The sequence below is a fragment of the Felis catus genome, chromosome A1, assembly GCF_018350175.1.
Source record: "Felis catus isolate Fca126 chromosome A1, F.catus_Fca126_mat1.0, whole genome shotgun sequence".
Lineage (NCBI taxonomy): Eukaryota > Metazoa > Chordata > Mammalia > Carnivora > Felidae > Felis > Felis catus.
Window position 1 is genome coordinate 121,867,952 of NC_058368.1, and position 25,809 is coordinate 121,893,760.

The following is a 25,809-nucleotide window of genomic DNA, read 5'->3' on the forward strand; positions in this document are numbered from 1 at the left end:
TCCCAGCTGCAGAAGGGGGATGCATATTGCTCGGAACATATGATTGACACATTGTAGGTTCTCAATAAATGTCAGGAGCTATTTTTATCCTCATTAGCATGCCCTGCTTCTCCATCAGCCAATCATATTTTATTTGAGACTGAGACTCTGGGACTGAGGACTACAAAACTTGTGGGCTATTTAAATGACATAAAGAATGTTTACAAGGTTATACCTAGCAATCTGTTCTCCACACATGTGGCCTACTGGGATGCCACTGTAGCAACCTTATAAGGCCGGAAAATGACAGCCCCAGAAGATGGAGGTGAGATGAAAGACGGCAATTCTTTCACCAGCCCACTACCCATTTTTATGTACGACACAGAGGGCAGGCTGTAGGTAATGTGCTGGCCAGCATAGCACTTGGCACCTTATACCATGTGTATGCATATCCAAGTCTCAATTTTTTTTTACATGTTTTTATACATTTTTGAGACAGAGAGAGACAGAGCATGAGCAGGGGAGGGGCAGAGAGAGAGAGGAAGACACAGAATCCAAAGCAGGCTCCAGGCTCTGAGCTGTCAGCACAGAACCCGACGTGGGGCTTGAACTCACAGACTGTGAGATCATGACCTGAGCTGAAGTCGGACGCTTAACTGACTGAGCCAACCAGGTGCCCCGCATATCCAAGTCTTAATACCAAGTTGATGATTTACTTTCATTCATTCAGCAGCAACACTGAATAGTACTGACAATTTCTGCTGACAGGGAGCTTACTATGTTCCAGGCCCTATGCTTTACATGCTTTATCTCATTTAATCCTTACACTAGTTCTCTGACATAGAAACAATAATTCTTTATTTTACAGATGTGAACAATTAAGGCAGAGAGAGGTTGTGTCACCAGACGACAATACAGCTAGACTGAGGTACAGCTTCACTTTGCACTGAGATCTCGCTGACTTTCAAGTCCTTGTTCTTAACCATTCTGCCTAGTGTCATGTACAAGGCCTTATTTTAGTAGCTGTAAGAAGGTAACCAGGGTAGAATCTACATAGAATCACCGAATCACCAAGCAGAAAGGCTCTTTTCCCCCTAATGATGACACTAAATATTTTAAATTGTGTATTAACTAGAGGACAGTGAGTGGAGGGGCTCTTAATGATGCTTGGTTCTATTCTATCCTTTTTATAAAGCCAAAGTCCTCAAAAGAAAAAACTCATTCCCAATATTTATGAAACACAGTTTCTACACAACAGGCTCATTGGTTCAAGCCTTACACCATCATCCGCAAGCATAGGTTGGGGACCTCAGGACTTCGTATGACCCTGTGACGATGTCTACACCACAAGAAGCCCAGACCCTCAGGCCACCTCTAGCCCTTGCATTATTATTTTTTTAAAGTTTATTTTGAGAGAGACAGCGCAAGTGGGGGAGGAGCAGAGAGAGGGACAGAGAGGATCTCTGTGCTGACAGCAGTGAGCCTGAAGCACGGCTCGAACTCATGAACTGCAAAATCATGACCTGAGGTGAAGTCAGATGCTTATTTGACTGAGCCACCCAGGCACTCCTCACCCCTGAATTCTAATGTCTGTAGCCTGTCAGCAGTGAGGCAACCCCTCCTCCCACTGCCCTATTCCTCCAGTTTATATGCATTGGCCTTTAATATATTTTGTGTCTCCTAATACCTAAGGTCTATGAGGGGAGGGAGTTTTGTCTGTTTTGTCATGCTATATTCCTTGAAACCTAGGACATACTCAGTAAATACATTAGATGAATGGATATTGACAACTCATTTTAAGTCTTACAGGAAAATAATACTTATCTATTAATTCAACAGGTACTGAAAGGAACCTATCAAAGCAATGCTTTATTCACCTCAAATTTGTTTCAATTCCTTGAAAAGTATGAAAAAATATATTCCATAGGAAGTCATCTGTAATTCAAGGTTTTCACTAATTCACCCTGAACAATTACTTGTCAGCTATTTAAGTGTCTTTGATATGCAATGACACATGTGCAGAGTACTTAGTACATTACTTAGAACACACAAATAAAAACCATGTGTTGTTGGATGGACACAGGCCAGGCCCTGTACTACATACCAAGGACACAAGGAACGAGATCGATCCAGTCCTACTCTCACGGAACTCACAGGCCAGAGGAAGAAACACATATTAAACAATCACACAAATTTAGTTATAGACATGAATAAGTGAGATTTTACTGCATTATCAGAGGGAAAGAAAGGAGCTAGTGGAATACAAACGGAACATCACTGTGTGGTCCATGTAATTTACTAAACACATGATGCAAAAGGATCCAGTGCTTGAGTATTTCTCTTGGTAACCTCTGGCTTGGCATTAAACGTCCTGCTGACCAGGGGGTGCCTAGGTGCTCAGTCAGTTGAGCATCCAATTCTTTTTTTATTTATTTTTATTTTTTTAATATAATTTATTGTCAAATTGGCTTACATACAACCCCAGCGCTCATCCCAACAAGTGCCCTCCTCAATGAGCATCCAATTCTTGATTTCAGCTCAGGTCATCATTTCAGGATCATGGGATCCAGCCCCGCATCAGGCTCCAAGCTGAGAGTGGAACCTGCTTGCGATTCTATCCCCCCTCCCCCCACTCCTGCTAGTGCTTTCTCTGTCTTAAAAAAAAAAAATTATGCTGACCTACATGGTTTCCAACTAGCTTCTAAAACACAAAGACATCAGGAGCAGGAAAGAAGAGACCTGTGATGGAGAGAAGAACTTTGCTCCCTTGGTGAGGAAACACTCTTGATGACAATCCTAACAGTTCAGACTGAGGCACTGGGCAAGTGTCAGATTTGCCAACAGGGAGCTAGTGTGTCAGAGACCCCAATGACAACTGCCAACAGTAATGACATCTATCATTTCTTGGTCCTCATGCTTTGCACACCTTATCCCATTTACTGCTCAAACTTTTCAGGGAGATATTCTCCCTGTCCTTATTGATGAGATAGACCAGGATAGGCTGAGTAGCCTTGCTCAGGATCACACAGCTAGTGAGCAGTAGATACAGGATTTACTATTACACTGTCTCCACAATCAGGCCTTCCCTCATTCTGTCAATATCATTTCTCTCTAATGTTCTCTCTGATGGGCTCTCTAATGTTCCATATGCCCCTGTGAGCTCCCACTTCTGTGCCTCGGCTCCTCCTTTTCTCCTCATGTATCCATCAAACCATCGTGGGATACTGGAAAGGACATCAGCCTGGGAGGGGAGGATGCTGTTGGAATCCAGGCTAGACACAAATTAGCCGCTCCTAATACCTACTCTGTTACATTGGGTGCTTTGCATATATTAACCTACTCAGTATTCACAGGTATTATTTCCCTTTTGGACAATCAGTCTGGTCAGTCAACTCAGGCATGGATCCTACTGTTGGTAGGAGGCATGACAAGGATTTTCACTTGGTCTGTTCCCAGCCTATGCTTTTAACCTCTGATCTGCCTCTGATTTCAATGGCTGGACCACTCTCAGCTCTGTGGAACTATTTTCTTGTCTGTAATGTGAGTCAGGATTGTCTACCACGTGCCTCCCACCTCTCAGATGGTAAGATCTATGAATTCCAGTGATCTCGTCTTTTAATTTTCCTCTCCCAATTCCCAGTATTCTAGACTAGCCTTCCCAAGGTGACTTCAGCAGAGCACTCAGGAATATGTCAGGGATTCTAGATTCTAAGGTCAAAAGAGCCTGGGAAACTCCTATTCAGTTTTGGGGGTTGACATTACAATTAGCCTATTAAAGGTGCTGAGAAGTCCTGCAGGCAGAGAAAAATGAATGATTCTTTAGGAATCCAGGTTTCTCAACTTTTTCACTATTGAATTTTGGACAGATAATTCCCTGTTGTTGGGGCACTGAGGGATGTTTAGCAGCATCCCTGGCCTCTGCCCACTAAGTCTCCAAGCCCTGGGTGGGACAACAAAAAAGTCTTCAGATACTGTCAACTGTGGCCTGGGCTGGCATGACTGCTCCTGGTTGAGAATCACTGCTTTGTCCTGCCTTTAGATCTTACTGGATCACACCGTCTCCCTCCCCACTGTTTTTGTTTGTTTGTTTGTTTTTTTGACAAATCGCTTGCAGTCCAGAGTTTCTCTAGTACAGAGTTCCTCTGGGGAACTGCAATGCTATAGTCAAAAGCAACTGACACTTCTTTTAAGTTCTATAGGCTGCATGAGGTGTCCGGTGCAGAAAGAATTTTGTATTATAACATGAGCAGATATGAATATGTCTTCATGGGACGAAGAGTATTATTCTTCATGGTGCATAGCTCAGTGCTGTTCACCTGACAGAACTCAGATGACAGGGTAACCTAAGCCAGTATCAGAATCCTGGGGAAGAGGTGACATAACAAAACAGAGAAAGAATTAAGAAAACTGCTGAGTTCGGAGGAACCTAAAGCTAAGACCACCTATGTTACAACGGGGACAAAACCAAGCGGGAAGCATGTCACATGCCCGTGGTGGGCGGTGGGGACAAGAGAAGAGAGGCTAGAGGGAAACCAGTTTGAAAAGGTGGTTCCTGCATGTGGCTCCATGCACTGGCCCGCACAGTAGACACTGCACAGGAGCTTACGGCCAGGGTGTGGGGGCTGAAGCCACAGGTGGTTCCAGGCTTGGCAGGCCTAGGATAAAGTCCAGCTCTGTGACTTATGAGTCGTGAAGTCTTGGACAAGTGACCTGCCTTCTTCCAAGCTTCATACTCCTTAGCTGTCACATGGAGATGAGAGGAGTGGCTAGCTACCTTATAGGGTGGCTGTGGGACAGATGAGATGGATCTTTCCTGGAGCACTTAGCGCCATGCCTGCACCCAGAATCACATGGAAGACGGCAGGGAACAAGCAGGTGGCGCTTAGGGCCGACGTGGTATTAAAGGAGTGTTTTTCCACTAGGGTCAGACTGTAAGTGCTACCAGTTATGAAATCGATTTCTAGGTCTTCTAACTGGACTGGAACCCAGGCACACAATAGCTTGTCTCTGGGTTATCACTTGGAACACACCTTCCTCGGTACAGGTGGCTGGGATTTGGTGCTAGACTTCACTGTGACCTGGGTGTGGATGATTCAGGCAGAGGAGAGGGAGAATAAAGGAAACAAGGCAGGCAGACATGAAGGTCTGTTCATGACGAGAAGGGCACAGACTCAAAATCACGCACGGGGTTTTAAATTGCTCACTTCTGCTGACATTTCTTCTGTGGAGAAGTGCAGCTGGCATGCTTCTGTGTTTGGAGACATGGCTGACAATTTCCCCATAATGGGGACACAACTACAGAGTGAGGCAGATGGCAATTTTCCTTCAGAGATATGCAGGCAACAGTTTTGCCCCCGGAGAGAAAAGGCTTGGAAATTGAGATGCAAGGCAGTAATTTTTACTATACAGAAGACACATCCAATAATTTTTCCCAAAGAGAGAAACGGCCAATAATTTTCCCACGGAGGGTTGGAACTCCCATGGCCTGATAATGCTGGCCTTCATCCAGCTGAGGCCAGTGAGAGAAGAAGTGTAAGATTTAACTAGTGGCTACTATACTATCTCAGGCCTAATGACACAGTCCCCAGACATGGGCTGCAGAATGGGAAATGGGATCATATTAAGACTCGGAGGAGTCCGAATTGGCCAAGAGTGATGCCCAGTTAGTTGCCCTTAGCAATTTGCTGTTCTTAAAAAAATATTTCTGTGTGTATCATATTTTCTTTAAATGTTTTTTTATTAAATCTTTTTAATGTTTACTTGTTTTTGAGAGAGAGGGAGAGAGACAAGTGAGCAGGGGAGGGGGACAGAGAGAGGGAGACAGAATCCGAAGCAGGTTTCAGGCTCTGAGCTGTCAGCACAGAGCCCAATGCGGGGCTCAAACGTACGGACTGTGAGATCATGACCTGGGCCACATTCAGAAGCTTAACTTCCTGAGCCACCCGGACACCCCTAGCAATTTGCTTTTTATATAGCCCTTCATTAATTCTACAAATAATTGTTCAACAGTGAACACTGTAGCAACACAAGGCACAGCATCAGGGAGACTGAGCGATAAATCTAGAAGGAATTACATTGGTTCCTGACTTTTGTATAACTTCTCAAAATACTTAAGCACGTATGATATTTCACAAATAGATCTTCTAATAAATAATCATACAGAGTTAAGAAATAACTTGTCAAAATTGTTTTGTCAACAACAAAATTGTTTCGTCAAAAAAGTTTTTTTCGGAGGGAGGAGAAATGAGACAGTCTGGTGGGATCTGATCTGGCTGCTGTGATCAGGGAAGGCTCAATAACAGCCTGAAGCTTGAGGGATCAGTAAGTACTAGGTATCTCAGAGGTCAACAAACCTCCCCTGTAAAGGGCCAGGTAGCAGCTATTTCAGGCTTTCAGGGCCATTTGGTCACTGTGACAGCCACTATGGTGTGAAAGCACACACCATATGTAAACAGATGACCGTGTATTCCCATAAAGCTCTCTTCATGGGTACTGAAATTTCATCTAATTTAAAAAAAAAATTTATTTTGAGAGAGAGAGCGCACACGTGCACACACACACACAAATGGAGGAGGGGCAGAGACAGAGGGAGAGAGAATCCCAAGCAGGCTCTGGGCTGTTAGCACAGAGCCTGACATGAGGCTCGATCCCATGACTGTGGGATCATGACCTGAGCCATTATCAAGAGTTGGACACTTTAACCAGCAGAGCCACTCAGGCACCCCTCATCGAATTTTCACATGTCATAAAACAGTATGGTTCTTTTTCACTTGTCCATTTAAAGATGCAAAATCCTCACTCTTCACTAGAGTTGAACAAAATGGGGTGGGCCAGATTTGGCCTGGAGACCATAGCCTGCTGACCCTTGTAAGACACTGAGGGGATGGGGGTTGCTCCTAGGCTAGACAGGGTGATCAGCAGGAACAAGTGCATTTCAGGGGGATAGTGGGCTATGAGGACTCCTGCTGGCAGAGAGACATGGTGTGGAAAGCCTGCAGGATCAGATCATGGCTTAGTAACTGCAAATTGCTTTCTTCAGGTCTGCCAGGCTGGTACTGGAGAAGCAGATAGGCTTTGGAGTCAGACATATTTGGGCTAGAACTCATATAGGCCACACTGTCTTTTCTGATTTTCTGTAACTTTCTGAGACTCAGATTCCTTAAGATGCAGCTACTGGGGCGCCTGGGTGACTCAGTCGGTTAAACGTCGGGTTCTTGATTTTACCTCAGGTCGTGATCTCACGGTTCATGGGTTTGAGCTTTGCATCAAGCTCTGTGCTGTCAGCTGGGGGCCCACTTCAGATCTTCCGTCCACCTCCCCATCCCTTCCCCCCCTCTCTCTCTCTTAAAAATAAGCATTAAAAAATAAAATGCAGATATTATTTTAAGAATCAAAAAGGAGAGAAGCTGGCAGGACATCTACAGTAGTGCCTGGCACACGGCCAGAAGTTAACAAATACTAGTATCACACACTATTCAACCAATGTTCACTGAGTGCCAATAGGTATAAGGCACTTTGACAGGTGCACGGGTTAGGGGGCAAGAGAGATGAGGACCCTGTGCTCTTTGGTTCTTTCTTCAACAAGGAGGGGGCCCCCTCCCTTATCATGCCTGAGAGCTTTTTATTAAAGAAAGAAAAGGTGCTTGTTGCTATGTGGTAGGAAGAAAAGGCTCCCTGAGCCAAAGATGTCCACACCCTAATTCCTGGAAGCTGTGACTATCTTACAGGGCCAAAGGGAATTCAGGTGGATCATTACCTGACGTTAAGCTAGGGGAGAATATGCTAGATTATCTGGTTGCACCCTGTGTAACGACCAGGGGTCCTTATAAGGGAAAGAAGAGGCAGGAAAGTCCGTGTCAGAGGGATGCAATAGAACAAAGTCTCCGCCACCAACTCTGGCTCAGAAACTGGAGGAAAGGGGCCGGGAGCCACGGGATGGGGGCTGCCTCTAGAATCTGGAAGAGGCAAGAGAACAGATTCCCCCCCACAGCCTCCAGAAGACAACACAGCCTTGCAGACACCTTGATGTTAGCTCAGACACATTTTGGACTTGTGACCTTCAGAACTATAAGTCTGTATTGCTGAAGGTCACTACATTTACTACGTTTGTGGTAATTTGTTACGGGGGCAATAGGAAATTGACACTCCACTTTCCTCAAATTATCAACAGTGGAAGGGGACAGAGTGTGCATGCTCTCTTGCCCAACCGGTCTCTGGGAAGCTAGTGTGATGTCCCTGGGCCTGGTGGCAGCTCTCTCTCCCCCTGTGGGTCCCCGAGATGCCCACTCCTTTTCAGCAGCTGCTCCTCCAGAGCTGGCCTGGCAAGCAAGCCAGCACGGGTGGTGACGGGTTTGCTGCTTTCAAGGGAGTTGGTGAGCCACCACGGCTCAGCCACCGTCTCCTCCCTGCGTTTCTGCCACTGCCCTGCTGCTGCTGTACCCACAGGCTGACACAGTCCAGGGAAACCAGAACACAGCAGCTGCCAAGATAGCAAGCCAGGTGGCCCAGACTCCATGAGGATTTAGCAGAACATGAGACTACATGTGGTCCCACTGAGTGCTGGATAGTTCTTCCCAAAGCAATGCCCCCTCACTGCAAGACACCTACGGTGACTCCCCACTGCCACTAGCCAGTAGTCCCACCTCTTCTGCCTGGCATTCAGGGCCCTTCGTATCAAGCCTGAGATCGGCACTGCAATGTTACTGACCCTTTCTCTTCTGTTCAAAGACTCCACAGTGGCCTCACTGGCCTACTCTTCATTTGCACTGAAGTCAGAGAGCGCCTCCCTCCAGTGGCCAGGCACACAGTGATAGAGATGAAGCACGTACGGGCTTACAACAAGAAGTGGCAGGGACTGTGGCAAACTATAGTGTCCACAACCTATAAAGAGGGCCGCTTCCATTCAGCTCTAGTCAATGGCTGCCATGTGGGAATGTGGGTCCAGCAGAGTCAGACCATCTCATTTGTAAAGCCCAGATTTTTCTGAAGAATCTAGATGTTTCAATGTTAGCAACGAATTAAAAAATTGTAGCGTGTGGTCAAACAAAATTCACATTTCAGCCACATGGGTTGTGGCTTGTGGTCTGTGGTTTACGCGCTGTAATAACGATGACCAATGTTTATGGAACACTCAGCAGGTGCTAGCATTTGATGCACGCTCACCCCTCCCTGACTTAGCGTGGACTGCTTCTGCAGAATAGAATAGATGGGAGGCTTATTAATAACACAAACTGCTCATAGTTCCCTTTTTTTTTTAAGGAGAGAGTGAGAGTGTGCGAGCGGGAGAAAGCGGCGGAGGGAAAGAGAAAGAGAATCTTAGAATCTTAAGCAGGCTTCACACTCAACCGGGAGTTTGATGCGGGGCTTGATCCCATGACCTGGGGATCATGACCTGAATCAAAATCAAGAGTCATATGCTCAACCCACTAACACCCAGATGTCCCCACGTGCTCACAGTTCTAGAGGCTGCAAATTTGAGAATAAGGTGCCACCAAGATCAGGCTCTGGTGAGGGCCCCCTTTTGGGTTGCAGCCAACCACGGTCTTGTATCCATATGACAGAGAGGGTGACAGAGCTCTCTGGGGGCGGGCTCATTTATCAGGGCATGAATCCCTATGTGTGGGCTCTATCCTTGTGATGTAATTACCTGCTAAGGGCGCCACTTTCACATTGGGGGTTAGGATTTCAACATATGAATTCTGAAGGAATACATCCAGTCCAGAATAGCACCTCTCTCTGCCCCTCCCGTGCGTCCTTTTCCACCTTCAGGGCTCACTGTCTCTTCCAAGAAACCTTCTTTGACCACTTCAGCCCACTATGTACTTTCCTTCCTCTTGCTGGGTATTTTGGCCACCCTCTCTATTTTCCTGTTATTTAAAAAACATACATATTTGTTCAGGATTCACAAGGAGCTAAGCAGTCCTAGTGTGGGAGCGGGGGAGGGGGGGCAGGTCCCACAGAAGGGGAGCCGTACTGATGGCAGATGTGGTACCCGCCAGGCACTGTCCAGGGTAAGAATGGTCTGCATCTCCCAGCTGAGGAATCGGGGGCCAGAGAGACTGGGACCACGTGCTCCCTGAGTAAGGACAGCATCTTAGAGCCTCATTAGCTCTGGGGTTAGGCATTTATCATAAGGGGCCTCAGCTGGAATCTGTGATCTAAAGAGAGGGGAGGTGAGAATCTGTGTTTGGCTGAGGGCGTACCTGCCAATCTAAAGGCTGAATTTGGGATAACATCCACAGACAAGTTTATTAATTGGGCCTGTTTGTCCTTCCTTTGTGAGGATTAATCACTTATTAGCCAAGTGGGGCTGGTGCCTTTCTGAGAACTGTCATTCTGGAAAGATGTCGATCGGAGATTTCTGAGCACATTCTCTCCAGCCCGCAGCAGTAAAAGGAGGCGGCTCCCATCCAGACAAGATGACAACTTGGCAGTGGGTGTCTCGACAGGAGCCTAATGAAGAAATCTGCTAACAGTGAGGCCTGGCTTTTCAAGTGCTTATATTTGTTTTTCCCCCTCCAGTATAACCTCTCCGGGTTATACTGGGTGAATGGCAAAGGCACCGGCGGGTCCTTATGCCTCCCACTGTGGAAGTACACGGTCCTCTAGCCACTGGGCTTCCGGAACAAAATGGCTGTGTCCGCAGGCCCCTGGGCCCACTCCATACGTGACAGGTTAGAGACTTCTTATCTCCCTGATTCTCTCTCCCTCTCTCTTTCTCTTTCAAAATTTGTTCCCAGCAGGAGTCTTGGTGCAGCTGCTCTGAGAGAAGCTTGTGCTCCCCGGGGAGCCTCCGCCCAAATGGAAGGGACTGTGAATGTGTGGTGTGTGGTCGTTATTAGGGGTGACTGCTGGACAGCTGGTTGTCATGGCACCACAGACGCCAGGGCTGCATTCCCAAGATGTCACCATTTTCCAGGCTGGATACATAATCACTGCAATAAGAGGCATCAACACGGAGAGGGAGAGAGGGGCGGCTCCCTGCTGACAGTAATCTCCTTGCAGAGCAAGGAGAGGGGTTCACGGCTGAGCAGGGCGGTCCAGCCAGACATGGGCCAAGCAACGCATGGAGAGAAACCTGGAAGCAGGCTGGTTATTGCTTCATACTGGTGTTCTCACAGCTCCAGTGCCACGCCTGTGTTCCCAGCACTGCTTTCTACACAAAAACAATGTTCCCAACCCGCTGACAGTTGGACCCGTGTCTTGAATGTTCCTGGAGCATGCATATATGGTGTACTAACAGCTGCTGTGTTGGAGTACATCTGCCAGGCCCTGTGCTAAACTCTACATAAGTAGACAGTCCATTCCATTCTCATGACATTTCTGTTTTCCAGATGAAGAAATGAGGCTCTGACCATTGTCTGCCGCCACACAGAGGCACAGCTAGACTATAAACCCAGCCTCACCTCTCTGGGCCACTATTGGTCCAGACTACTACTGTTCTCTGGTCCCATGATGAGAAAGGGCAACCCTTCAATCTGCAGACGATGGACAGCAGAGCACAGGGTCCATTAAAATGACTCAGAATGGTCTAACCAATCACTGTGTGCTCTCACCAATCACAGAGCATTAACCAGAGTGGAGCTGTCTCTTTATAGACCTAACGCAGAACGCTAGGGGTAATGTGGAGAAGAGTCACCAGATTTGCTGAGCACATCTTTACCTGCCAGCCACCCTGCTCTCCTATTCCTCACACATACTATCACCACATGGGCTCCCCCTCCCCTCCAAGGAGCCTCCAGGACCTCGAAGCCTCTGTGCTCTGATGCAAAGAGAGAACACGTTTTGCTATCACTGTAGAAAATAAAGGCTGTGACCCGCAGCAAGCACTTTTGCTTAATGACTTGGACATGGGGAATGAGGGACACTCTGTATCCTGTTCTCATTTTGAATTTGGCCAAAACCTAAGCGATGTCTTCACGGTTACTCACGCTCTTCCCTGCAGGACACTCTAGGCGCCCGCTCAGTAGGTGCGCAGGAAGCATGGTAGCCTGGTAAGGTTGATTTCCTAAAAGCCAGACCTTGCCAGTGGAATGCCTGAGCCCTTCCCTGCTGTTCCAGGACCCGGCTTACCCAGCCACCACCCCCTCTGGCCTGGTAAGGCAACGGTGGGAAGTATTTCTAGGCATCCTTTCTCAACAACTTCAGCCACAGGCTGCAGACCTGGTTTGAATCTAGGTTCTACCTATGACTAGACCTTTGACTTTGCATAAATTATTTGCTGTTTTTGAGTCTCTGTTTTCTCAACTATAAGTCTCAGCTCATGGATTGTTGGGATAAGAACAAAATACTAATAAATACTGAGTGCTTTCTGTGGGCCAGGCTTTATCTCACTACACCCTCATCACAGTCATATAATGCAGGCTCCAGTATTGTCCCCATTTGTGGAGGGAGACACCGAGGCTTACAGAGGTAAAGTGCCAGAAGTTAGGTGCACATTATCCACACCAGGTTTGACTGACCCTAGAGCCAACGCTGTTGATCACTGTAGTTGACATCCTCTCTCTATCCTCATTAAAGCCTGGTTTCCAAACCACAAGAGTCTCACCAATACCTATAACTAGCCTTTATGGTTTACCTTCAGGAACTTCAACAGAGCTGGGAACCCAATGTCAGAAAGCTTTTAGGTGGCCACTCTGGTCTACTGCTTCCTCTTCTACTCCCTGTCCCCTCTTCTCCCTCCCACTGACACCCTGCCCCCCATCTCCTTCTGGACGGCTGATGAACAAGCAATCACTTCTTTCCCTGAACTTTGAGAACAGAGCTCTTAAGGTCTGATCAGGACACAAAAGTCAGAACATCACAAGACATTACACTATCACCCTTAAAGCTGCTTATTATATATACCTTGGTATTAAATAATACATGATTTTGTACTACAGTCTGTTATTCAGACCACAAATGTTGCAGGAAAACTTCTAGGAGGAAAGCATAAAACTGAGAATTCTGAGTTTTAGCTCTTTTGACTTTCTAACACCCTGATGCCTTCATTTATGTACTTGGCTTCAGAAGCACAGCACTAGTGTCCTGTGAGACACACACTACATTCTAGCTGTCTTTTACAAACAGGTCTCCTATTATTCATTCGTTCATTCATTCACTCATTCATTCATTCACTGAACATGATTTACTACGCAGGATATGTCAGGTGCTGTTCAAGGAATGCTTCTGCTACTTAATGACTTCCTTAGGTGCAAGCAATCATGTGCTGTATTAACACACATTTGTATTTCAGTGGCTCTACAACGACATGAATAAGAAGAATCTCAGTAAGTAGGGACTGAAAACTGCTATGATTTAGAACTTTGGGGGAACACCCAGGATACAATGAGGATGGCATCTGGCGTTGCAGTTCATTTTGACAATGTAACATGATATTCAGCATAAATACTACGTAGTCAGTGTTTTCTCTCTTGGACACTGGAAATCTAAATTTCACATTCAATTTTAAATGAACTCTATGTTAGAAACATTTCATAGTTTCACATCCTCTTGTCTGAGATAAGTACACGGAGCCAGAAACCGCAACTTACACGTCTGTCTTTCTCACTGTGCTTGGCACAATACCTTACTTACATTTATTGACTGGTTCCTTGCTTTGTGTGAGTCTCACCATCTTTTTTTCTTAAGCTGGGTGATCCCATTTTCTGATATGTAAACTCTTCAATGACAATTTCATTACATTATGGGGATTTTGAAACGATACCAAAATTTCAGGATGAATTAGTCGACCCCAGGATTAAGGATGCCCATCCATAAGAAAAATCCTATTTAAATTCTTATGTTCAGGTTAAAGATGTAAGAAAAGATATAAGCAAGTATCATTACAAGCTTTGTGGGGGTGAGGCTTCCCCTGCCCTCTGGCTGCCTCTGGGCTGTGCTTGAGGACCATGGGAGGCCAGCAGGTGCTTTGAGTAATTCCGCAGATAAAGGGACTCGCACTGATGGGGCTGGATGCTGCGTGAGTGGACAGCAGATCTCACAACTCAGTTATTGATGCCACCTACTGAGCTGTCAAAATAGAATTATGTGAACTGCACAGGGGGCTCGAATTAGCCGATATACTTAAACGTGGGTCAATTACACACACGAGAGATTCCCCATTCCCTTCTCTATCCTTCAGTGCTGGGCAAGTACTACTGAAGGTGGTTGTATTCATTATAGGAAGAAATAAACCCATGATAAAGCCATGATCTTTGTTGGTGTATTAGCCTTAACTTTTCTGGGTTCTCATTTCCTCAAGCTGCAAAAAGGAAGAAAGAGTCTGAACTCACAGGGTTGTGTGAGGATCCATAAGGTAACAAACAGAAAGGGCTCTGTAAATGGTGAAGTGCTAAACAGCAGAAGGTAGCAATATAATCATTTATGCTTTTTTTTTTCTTACAGGAATCTGTGAGTCCACGGAATTTGTGAGTTTCTTCCCGAAACTGTCTTTCCACTAGTCTATGTCAGCTCATTCACTGCTCTCCATCGGGGCATGTGCTTAGACCAAAAAGCTGGGCATCATCAGCATTCTTCCCTTTACCTCACCTTCCAGACCTAGATTTCAAACAAGTCCTGTTAACTCTACGCTCAAAGCACAGCCTGTATCGGGCCAGTCTTCATGTAAGCTGCTACTATCTCTTGCCTGGACCGTTTGCTGCCTTTCTAATTCTTCTCCCATCATCTACTCTTCCTCCTCATGTTTCTTTTACATAGAGTGATATATTTACAAGTCCACGCATGACACTCCTTTGCACAAGCCCTCCTAGATTTCTCCCTCCTACATACATAAAAGCCAAATGCCTTACCTTTGCCCTACAGGGCTACCAAGTTGCCTGACTCCTGAGCCCTGTGCATGGAATACAATGGGAGTGAGGCCTGGGGGTTGTGTGGGGGTGACTCCTGAGTCCAAGTGATCCCCCAAGGACCTCTAGTGACTTCTCACTATAGTCCTCAGTGACCTGGGCTACCAGCCAGCTCCTTCTAGTTCCCCGCATGCTGCTCCCTTACACCAAAGACAGACAAGTTGGTCTCCTTTCTGCCCCTGCCAAGCACAACCTACCAAGCACAGTTCAGATTCAGAGCCTCTGCATTTGCTGCTGCTACTTCTCCAGAAACACTTTTCACCAAATCCTGCATTATCTTGTTTGCCTTTGTGGCTGTGCTTGTTGTCAATCCATCTACTTGGATAGCGTGCCATGAGGGCAGGAAGCATCATTTTCCTACCTCCTGGAACAGAGCCTGACATAGAGTAGCAACACTCAATATTTGTTAAATAAATGAATAGTGGGTTGATTACCATCATTTCACAGACTCCTCCTCTTCCCTTTATTTTGCCTACCTACAAATGCCGTGCATTCCCAACACTAGAAATGAGTGAACACAGATGGAGTCAACCACTCTGTAGTGTGAGCCTTTTCAGTTGAATAAAGAGAAGCCCCGGGTGCAAATTTATCAAGCTCCATGACTATAGCTGTTCTACAAGCATGTGTTTAGCACCTTCACTATGCGAAGTGCAAAAGGGACAAATAAAGAGTTTCAGCCATAATGGAGGAAGCTTTTAGTGGGAGAGACAGGAATGGAAACAGATAACTTCAACCAATAGTATCAGGTGGTCAGGTGGAGGGCACTTAGTCCTACTTGGTGAAATTTGAAGAATATGGTAGGCAGAATAATGTCTCCTCAAGGAGGTCCACATCCTAATCCCCAGAACTCAAGAATATTTTACCTTTCATGGCAGGGAATTAAGATTGTAAATGGAATTCAGGCAGCGAATCAGGTGACTTTAAAATAAGATTAGTTTAGATTACCTGGATGGATGCCATGAATCCTAAAAGTCCTCACAAGTGGAAGAAGAAGGTGGGAGAGCAAAGTCAGAGTGATGTGATGAGGTAAGGACTCGTCCCACTGTTGCTGGCTATCAGATAAAGGGGCCATAAGCCAAGGAAAGGGGGATAGCCTCTTAGAAGTTCAAACAACAAGATGTGGATCCCCCCACCCAGAGCCTCCAAAGCAACACAGCCCTGCCAACACCTTAATTTTAGCCCATTAGACCCCATACTAGACTTCTGACCTACAGAACAATTAGATGATTCATTTATGTTGTATTTCGTCATGAAATTTGTGGTGATTTGCTATAGCAGCCACAGGAAACTAACACACAGAGGAAGAACTGAACTTTCTGATATCACCTGTGGTGGGAAGGGACAGGCTACCCTAAGACCTATCCTACCTGGGCCAATGCCTCTCCCAAGGGCAAATTTCTTCCAGGTATTCTCTTGACTAAGGTTTTCTTGAACCTCAAATGCAGGATGCTTACCCAGTTCCTGAGACTGCTTTGCCAGTGATGGCTTGTCATGGATGAGGAGGACAGGCAAGCTGGCTTTGAGATGTCCCAAGTCCAAAGCAGCCAGAGCACCTAGGACATCATGACCAGCCTTTCCTGTTCTGTGTCTCTGGGGCTGCAGCCCTGTGCCTGAGCCAGTTTTGGCTTCACTGCCTTCTTATCCAAGACCCCTAGGTGGGGAGAGGGCAGGGTCTGGGAAGGTGTCAACTACTAATGAATAACACTCTCCTCCAAAATTAATAAGCCTTCCAGTTCTTAGGAAAATCCACTCAACTGGAGTCTCCAGGATGACTAATTGACAGAACTGGTTAAATTAATCAAAAATGGAAATGAGGATGGGGGAAGGGGGAAGGGATTCTATTTTTACTCTGTGGCTTGCTTGGGTTTTGCTTGCTCTGTTGCTAATAGCTGCTAAGCTTGAATGGGGTAGATGCTGGATTGGGTAGGGGGAGGGCTGGTTTTAGTGAATTCTACTCCTTGCAGCAAGTCTCTGGCTTTTCGCCAGAAGGGGGTGGTGTCTGTGTGTTTGTAATCCTGTCATCAGGCAAAAGCATTTTAATAAAGGGCCTGGTATTTTTCAACTTAACCCTCCCTAGAATAAATACTGTTAATTATGTCCCCAATCAACACTGATCCCTTTTGGAAGCTGTGTCAAACCTCAGAGATTTTAAGATTCACTGCAGATGCAATCTTAGCTGATGTCTTTAGGCACATTCCATCAGAGACCGGGAGAATGAACCTTAGCTTTATTAAGGGATCCAGTGGTCTAGAGAAGCAGGACTTGGCAATTAAGTTTGTCGATGAGGGTGAATAATGAGACAGTGGATTTCATGTTCTCTACAAGGGCAGGGTTAGTTCTGCGATTGGAAACCGTTAGGTTGGGGGATCCAGCTGATGGGGATTATATAAAACCCCCATGCAATAATTCTTCTGGATATTAGCAAAAGATCATGCTTCTTCTCCAGCTGCCAAACAGCCAGGAGAAGGAGAAGAATCAATTCTTCTCTTGGAAGCAGACAGACCTGGGTTCAAATGTTGGCTCCTTCATTATGATTTGGGGCAAGTGTCTGCACCTCTCTGTGCTTCATCTGTAAATTAGAATTACTAGTACCAACCCTCAAGTGTTGTTGTGAGGCTTAAACAAGATACCGAAGGGTTCAAAAAGAATAGCCACCCCCTCCACTACACACACTTTTGGAGGAAAATGGAATTTCTGATTTGGATTTTCAGGTTGGCCATCAAACTGTACCCCATTTGCAATGGAAATCAGGCTATTTTCTCAATGACCACACTATTCACTAAAACACATCAGACTTTATGGCCTACAGTACTTGTAGCTTTCCCCTACAATGTGAAAGAATCAGATATCTTCATACCAGCCCCATGATAACTGATGTAAGTGCACTGCAGGGTTGATGGTGACAGTCCCTAGATAGACAGCCTGCCTTGGTTTCACGTGAAGGAGGGAATGTTGGTGGCCAAATCTCAAGCTGCAGATTTGTCTGTGCAGAAGGGCCTTGTTCATGGAATAGAACGACCATGGGCAGTGGATTCATTGGTGGAGCCAGTGCAAGGGCACTGGGGCTGCAGAGCTGCCCATCACTGCTGCAGACAGGAGCCCCAGCTCCTTACCCTGGCCTTCTCTCTCTCCTCTTGGCTTATACACCACTGCTCCCCACCCCTTGTTCTCCCCTCCCCCATTTCCTTCTTACCTCCCTGGCAGGCCATACTCAGCCTCTTGTAAAAGACCACCTCCTCTTCCTCCAACCCCACCAGGAAGTGTTGGTGTGCCTCCGTCCTCTACTGTCCACTCCTCCTCATTTGCACCCTCTCCCCTAAGTGACTTCACCCCATCTTATGGCTTCAAATATCCTAACAGCTCATGACTCCTAAATTCTACATTCAGCCCAGACCTCTCTTCTGACTTCCAGACTCAGGTGTCCATTTGTTGCAGACTTCTCCAAGTGGGCAGATCAGAGACCTCTCAGTCTGGCACATCCAGAAGAGAACACTTGGGTTTTTCCATATCAACCTGTTCCTTCCTCAATCTCCTCGTCTCAGTGTACATCACCACTATGCCCTCAGGTGCTCAAGACGAAAACCTATGAGTTATCTTACCTCTTTCTATACCTTTGCACTGCCGGCCTCTCGGCAGGTCTGATGAGCCCAGCCTACTCAGGAGATTCTGAATCTGGCCACTTACCACCTCGTCACTGCCTCCATCCTGGTCAGAGTCACTATCATTTCTTCTCTAGATCGAGGCAAGAGCCTGCTAATTGGTCTTTCTGCTTCCAGGCTTGCCACCCCCTTTTCATTTGAGAACTCTTTTCTTTCTCTTTTATTTCAGACAGAGAGGGAGAGAGGGAGAGAGAGAGAGAGAGAGAGAGAGAGAGAGAGAGAGCGAGCGCGCACTGAGGAGAGGGACAGAGGGGGAGAGAGAGAGAATCCCAAAGAGGCACCACATTCAGAATGGAGCCCAACACAGGGCTCAATCCCATTACCTAGGGATCATGACTTGAGCTGAAATCCAGACTTGGACCCTCAAGGGACTGAGCCACCCAGGCACCCTGAGAAGTCTTTTAAGGCCATAAACAGAGTACTAGTCACTTTTCTGCTTAGAACCATCTACTAGCTTCCACCTCACTTTAAATGGAATCCAGCTGCTCTACCTGGTCTACAAGACTACCTTATCTGTCCCCCAATTACCTTTTCTGCCTCCTCCTCTATTCCACTGCTCAGCCTACCAGCCTCCATCCACTGGCCCCTTTTCTATTCTTTGAACACACAATGTTGTTCCTGTGTGAGGACCTTCATACATTATCTCTGTCTGCTTTTGACAATTCAAGTCTCAGTCAAAGGCTTTGTCTTACCACCTGATGTAAACACCTCCACCCAGGTATTCTTTTTTTTTTTTTTCAATTTTTTTAATGTTTTTATTTATTGTTGAGACAGAGAGAGGCAGAGCATGAGCAGGGGAGGGGCAGAGAGAGGGGGAGACACAGAATCCGAAGCAGGCTGCAGACTCTGATCTGTCACCACAGAGCCCGATGCGGGGACCAAACTCACAGAGTGTGAGATCATGACCTGAGCTGAAGTCGGATGCTCAACCGACTGAGCCACCCAGGTGCCCCTCCATCCAGGTATTCTTTAACCCTGTTTAATCTGATGGCTTTTATCACTGTGTGAAATTAACTCGTTCATTTGTACAATGGCATGAATTTTCTCTCCCCACTCTTTGCTAATGTAAGCTCTGTGAAGGCAGGAATGAGTAGGTGTTGAATAACTCTTAGTGGAGTAAGTGATTTCTAGTATCCTGGTTAAAGAGCACAAATATGGATCAAACCTCAGCTCTGTCTGAACATTTGGTGTTCTCTGTCCCAAAAAGAACGTTTGGTGGCCATAAGAGTATCATTTTCCCTCTTCCTCATCTGCAACATGTGACTAATGATGGTATGTGCCTCACAAGGCTGTCAGGAGGATTGAATGAGCGCATAGCCTGGCTTACTTTCTGGATGTCATAAAATGTCACAGAAATTAGCTGTGATAATGGCTGCTGACATTACCACATCTACAACTGTTGCTGCTGCTGCGGCTGCTCCCGTTCCCACTCGTAAAAGACACGCGTGGGAGGGAAGCAGGCTGGCACCATCATCCCAACCATATCTGACATGGAGCTTGTATGGGCCGGGTGCTGTTCTAAGGCATCATGGTGTTCTCTCATCTTGTCTGCACAAGTACCCTGTAAAGTATGCAGTACCACTGGTTCTATTTTATAGATGAGGAAATTGAGGCACAGAGAGGTTAAGTAACCTGTTCCAGGTCCCCCAGTTACCATGGACACAGACTAAGGGTGGATGCCATATTGACTTCTCTCCCCTACATTGGCCCTGTCTCTGAACTCATTTGCTACTGTCAGTTTAGTCTGGATGAAGGGAAGAAACAAAGTAGAAATGTTCTGGGCTGTGCTCATGGGGAATGCTACGGACTGAATGTTTGGGTCCCCCCTACCAAATTCACATGTTGAATTCTCATCCCCAGTGAAATGGTATTTTTAAGTGGGGCCTCTGGGAGGTGATTAGGCCTTGAGAGTGGAGCCATCATGAATGGGATTAGTACCTTTGTAAAAGAGAGTCCACAGAGAGCTCCCTCACGCCTCCCACCATGTGAAGACACAGCAAGATGACACCTATGAACCAGGAGGTGGGTCCCCACCAGACACTAAATCTGCCTGGGCCTTGATCTTGGACTTCTCAGCCTCCAGAACTGAGAGAAATAAATGTTGGTTGTTTATGCCACCCAGTCTACGGATTCTGTCATAGCAGCTTCAGTGGATGAAGAAAAAGAACAACAAGGACTCGGCACCTGCCTCGCCCATCCCAGTACCGAAGACAGGTGCCATCAAAGGGAGTGTGGAGTGAATCTATGTCTCCGCCCTGGAGCCAAGGCATGCAGCGGGGCTCTCCTGTTATCCACGGAGGTCAAATTACAGAAGTAGAAATACAACCTGGGGGAGAGGGGAGGAAATCTGAAAAATAGGAAAGTCGCCTGTATTTTACATCCGACCCCATCCCTTGCCCACAGGCCTGCCAGTCCCTGTCTACACCTACTCTGCTCACAGTGCTGCACTCATGGTGAGTCTGTAGCTGTGGTCTGCCTTAACGTTTAATGGGATCCCCTCCTGCTTGCTCCACCTTTAACTGCATCCACAGGTTGAGGGAAAGTTAGCCTCTGTGGCCCTTCAGGGGACCCCTTTCTCCACTTCTGTCTGAAGTGGAGCTGAAATCCAGACTGCTTTTCTTGCCGGCAGCCAGTGCGCCCGGGATCCACACCTGAAATGTAGGTTCCAGGGCTTGTGCGCTTGATTTTTTTCCCATCTTCAGTTATGCACCGAATTGTGCCCCTCGCTGCCCTAATCCCCAGCATCTCAGAATGTAACTGTATTCGGAGGTAGGGTCTTTATGGGGTAATTAAATTAAAATGAGGTCACTAGGGTGGACCCTCATCCAATATGCTTGGTGTTTTTAACACAGGGGGAGTTTGGGACACAGACACGTGTGGAGGGAAGAAGATGTGAGGAAACAGGGAGAAGACAGTCATCAGTAAGCCAGGGAGAAAGGCCTAGAATAGATCCTTTCTGCCCAGCACTCAGAAGAAGCGAACTCTGTGAATGCTGTGATCTAGGAAACCTGGTGCCTGAACTGCAAGACAATTAGGTTTTGTTGTTGAAGCCACCCAGTGGGTGGTTTGCTACAGGGACTCTAGTGAGTGAGTGAAAACACCCTCTCACCCTCTTTTCCCATCTGCCTGCCTTTCCACTACACATGTCCAGTGAAGCTCTACTCGTAAGCCAGGCACTATGCTAAGTATTGGTAATTCCGTGGTTGGTAAGATAAAAGTCCCTGCCCTCAGAGAGATTACATTCTAGGTGGAGGCGGGGTGCGGCGGGGGGGGGGGGGGGCGGTGGGATGCAGAGAAAGAAAAGCAAACATCTATAGATGAATGCTATGAAAAAATAAAGAAATAAAATAGGGTGCAAACGGGGGTAAACAGGGAAGTTCTCTCTGAGGCGGTGATGGTTTCCCAGAGACCTAAAAAATGAGAACAGTGCAGACAAGGGGGAACATGGTGGGAGAGCATTCCAGGCAGAGGAATAGCCTGTCCAAAAGCCCTGAGGCGGGAAATGTCTGGGTCTATGTGACCTAAAGGCAGGTCCACGTAGCCAGACTCTGGGCAGCTGAGGTTGGAGAGGTGAGCAGGGACCAGATTTCACGCAGTGCACTAGAAAGGAGTTCGGATGTAATTTCTCTTTCATCTCTGAGGTGTCATTCATCCTACCTGGCCAGTTTCTTCACCCAACTGCCAACAGTCACGCCTTGAAAAGGAAAAGCGTGGTTCAGCCCAGCCTATCAGCTGCTGCCATCAGCACCCTATTGTTTTAGGCATTAAAATCTCAAACTGCAAACACAACCCTTGTCACTACCGCCAGAAGGGATAGGAAAAAAAACAGAGACGAGGGAGAGAATCCTCCCTCCCAACCCCTGCTGACTATGCAGAGTGAGGGACATATGGAAATTAATATATGCAGCTCTGATAACACGAATCTCCTCGGCATTTTGATTAAACGCGGACGGTTATTAAATACTCTCCTTCTCAGAGCTCATCTCCGAAAGCCAATGTTGCTTTTCATTTTGAACTCTGATGAACTGTCTCAATTCTGTTCACACACCTTGGCTGCGCCGTCATCCACTGAAGGCTGGCGTTTGAGGAGGATGGAGAAAATCAATATGAAATGTCAGGCGAGAGGTCAGATTGAAGTCGTTCTCCCAGCCGGCAGGAGCCCAGGCGGCCGCTTACAGCAGCCGAACAAAGGGAGATGTGCTCTGAAGAAGGTCGGCACTTTGGACGAGTCAGGAAAATGAATTTTGTTCGCTTCTTAATTAGATTAGGAGGCTGGCGGCTGGCAATTCAGGGCACCGCAAGCGTCAGGCGGGGGCATGGGGAGGCAGGGCTGCGGCAGAGGCCTTCGGGCCACTTGCTAGCTCCTGGGCCTCCCCAGAGACTGTCCCCGGGCTCTGCATCTCGAGGGCTATGTGACCCAGGCTGTGGGCAGCAGCCCCTGGCTGTGCAGCTTTCCAGGCCTCCTGCTTCTGTGGGCCCCGTGACCCTTCCCTGTTGTCTCACAGGGAACTTCTCAGCTGTCAGGTCACAGCTCAGAGGGCCCTGCCTGGGGTGTAGGCTCCTTGTTCCATTCCGTCATAGCACCACGTGCTTTTTTTCATACTGCTTACTACAGGCGCAATGTCATATCTGTTTGCGATTCTCTGATGAGTGGGTCTTTCTCCCTTCATGCCAAGGTTAATTTTATGTATCAACTTGACTGGGCCATGGGGTACCCAGGTATTTGGTCCACTGTTATTCCAGGTGTTTCTGTGAAAGTGTTTTTGGGTGACATGAACATTTAAATTGACAGACTGAGTGAAGCAGATTGCCCTCCCTAATGTGGGTGAGTCCCATCCAATCAGTTGAAGGTCTGAATAGAATGAAGGGCCGGCCCTCCCCAAGTAAGAGGGAATTCTTCCACCTGACTCCGCTGAGCTGGCTTTGTACTCCAACTGAAAATACTGGCTCTTCCTGGGTCATGAACCTGCTGGCCTTTGGACTAAAACTACACCATCAGCGCTCCTGGGTCTTAGGTCTTTGGACTTAAGACTGGAAACATATCACTGGCTTTTGTGGGTCCCCTGCAGTGCCAGTGTGGATCTTGAGACTTATCATCCTCCAAAATCACATGGGCCAAATATTAAAATAAATCTCTCATACACACCCATGTATATGTATAGATGAGACTATCTGTCTATCTATCTACCTCCCTACCTACTACCTTTCTACCTATCTCCTACTGGTTCTGTCTATCACTAACAAAGACAGTTAGCTCTAAGGGGGAGGAAACCAGGTATGGTTTCACTTACCATTGTGTCCCCAGTCTGGTAAAATACCTGACATATAGTATGTGCTCAACAAAACCTAATTAAATAAATGAATAATGGGGCTTCCTATATCTGGGAAAGGGGTTGGAGTCTTAGCACTGCACACCTCCAGGCCTGGAACCAGGGGGTTCGGGAGGAATAAGTGTGGTAAGTGCTGCTGCCATTTACTGCCTCCTGTGTGCCCAGCAGATGCCAGGTTCTGACACACAAGATGATGTTTACTTCTTGTAAGCAACCAGCTTGACGAGGCTGTCCTGATTATTTCTACTTTTCAAATGAGGAACTGGGGATTCAGAGGAATTAGACAGCTTGCCAGAGGTCACACAGTGACTGAATGTCAGAGCGGAGTTCTGATTCCAAAGCTTCTGCTCTAAACTTTTCTAGTTCTGGGGGTTTCTAAGGCCTTATCCTTTTTCCACCCTGAGTTCAGGGGTCCTCAAGCCTCACCGTGAGATTATTCCTCAATGTCTGGGTCTGACTCCACAGCCCAAGCTCGTGTCTGCCACTGTGGGCGGTGAGCACCCTGGGGGTCCTCGAGCCATCTCTGGCACTCACTTTGCATCTGTGGCCCTACCAGCTGGTGTCTGCCCCCTTAGACAGCTCACATCACCCCACACAGAACATGCTTCCAGCAGAATCCCAACCTTTCACTCTGCCCTGGTATAGCTTTTACCAGTCCATGTCCCATATGCCATTTATGTCAACCCTAGCGCATTAATTCACTTACTAAATAAGTATTTACTGAGCACCTACTTATGTGCTACACCTGGCAACATATGAGCAAAGCCAATTCAGTTCTTACCCTCAGAAGATTTGTGGTCCAGAGGGGAAGGACAATCAACAACTAATATCCATGTGTGATGAATGTCAACCTCTGATAATGCTCATAGCACCTGTAGTCATTTTTAAAAAACCGTTCCTTTTCCTCTTCTCTTCCTTTTGATTCTGATAGCCACCATCCTTCTGTAGGTTATGAATTTACTTTGTGTTGAGGCTAAAGCAAAATCTTCTGATTTTTAAAAAAAAATTTTTAGATTTTTGAGAGAGAGAGAGAGAGAAAGAGGGAGGGGGGAGACAGGGTGTGAGTGTGTGTGTGTGTGTGGGGGGGGACAGAGAGAGACAGACATACAAAATCGGAAGCAGACTCCAGACTCTGAGCTGTCACAGAGAGCCTGATGTGGGGCTTGAACTCACGAACTGTGAGATCACGACTGAGCCAAAGTCAGACGCTCAGCCTGCTGAGCCACCCAGGTGCCCCCAAAATCTTCTAATTCTCTTACCTTTCTTCCCACCACCACTGTGTTAATCTTCCATAAAACATAAATTCTGTAACTCTATTCTCCCGCCAGATGATCTCCAATCACTCTCCATAACTAGGGCTGTTTCTCAAACTGGGGCATGCGTATGTGTCTGGGTGGGGGAGAACGGGGGATGAACTAGGCAGTACAAAAAGCCACGGGATGAACACTGCATCTTTTGGGAACATCAATTTTGCTGGAAATTTGGGAGTGGGGTAGAAATGTAATTATTAAATTCAAGTGAAAATAGGCATTTTATGGGAGTAAAATGCAAAATTCATGTGAAATTTTAGGACAGAAAAGACTTCAAGGAAAATCTGCTGTGGTCTCCCCCAGGATCTCTGGCCTCGGCCAGGTGTGTGCTGTTTTTTCTAGGCTGGTGGGCAGGGTCACCCAGGGCCCAAGGGAGAGGTTTCATTGCCTCTGGGTGCCCCTTCTTCCACGGCAGCCAGGCTCATGACCTGCCCCCAGAGTGCTGTGTGTCCTCAGTGGAAAAGTTTATGAAACACTGGGAACCAGACTCTGAGTACAGAGTAGGTGCTCAATGACTGAATGGACGAATGAATGAATACACGGAACCATAAACTTTTGACTTTAATCTTCAAGGACCAACCTGATGGGAACCATCACCCCTATTTCGCCTCTTTCCTTGATATTTGTTCACCCAACTGACACCTCTTACTAAGACTCTAAAAAGGTTGCACGTAACTTCCTAACT

General features: G+C 46.8%; 1 protein-coding gene across 17 annotated transcripts in view; it reads right to left on the reverse strand.

The window, feature by feature from the left end:
• Positions 1-25,809, reverse strand: part of PPP2R2B (protein phosphatase 2 regulatory subunit Bbeta) — a 510,749-nt gene that overhangs the window by 14,319 nt on the left and 470,621 nt on the right. The gene's annotated exons all lie outside the window — the stretch shown is intronic.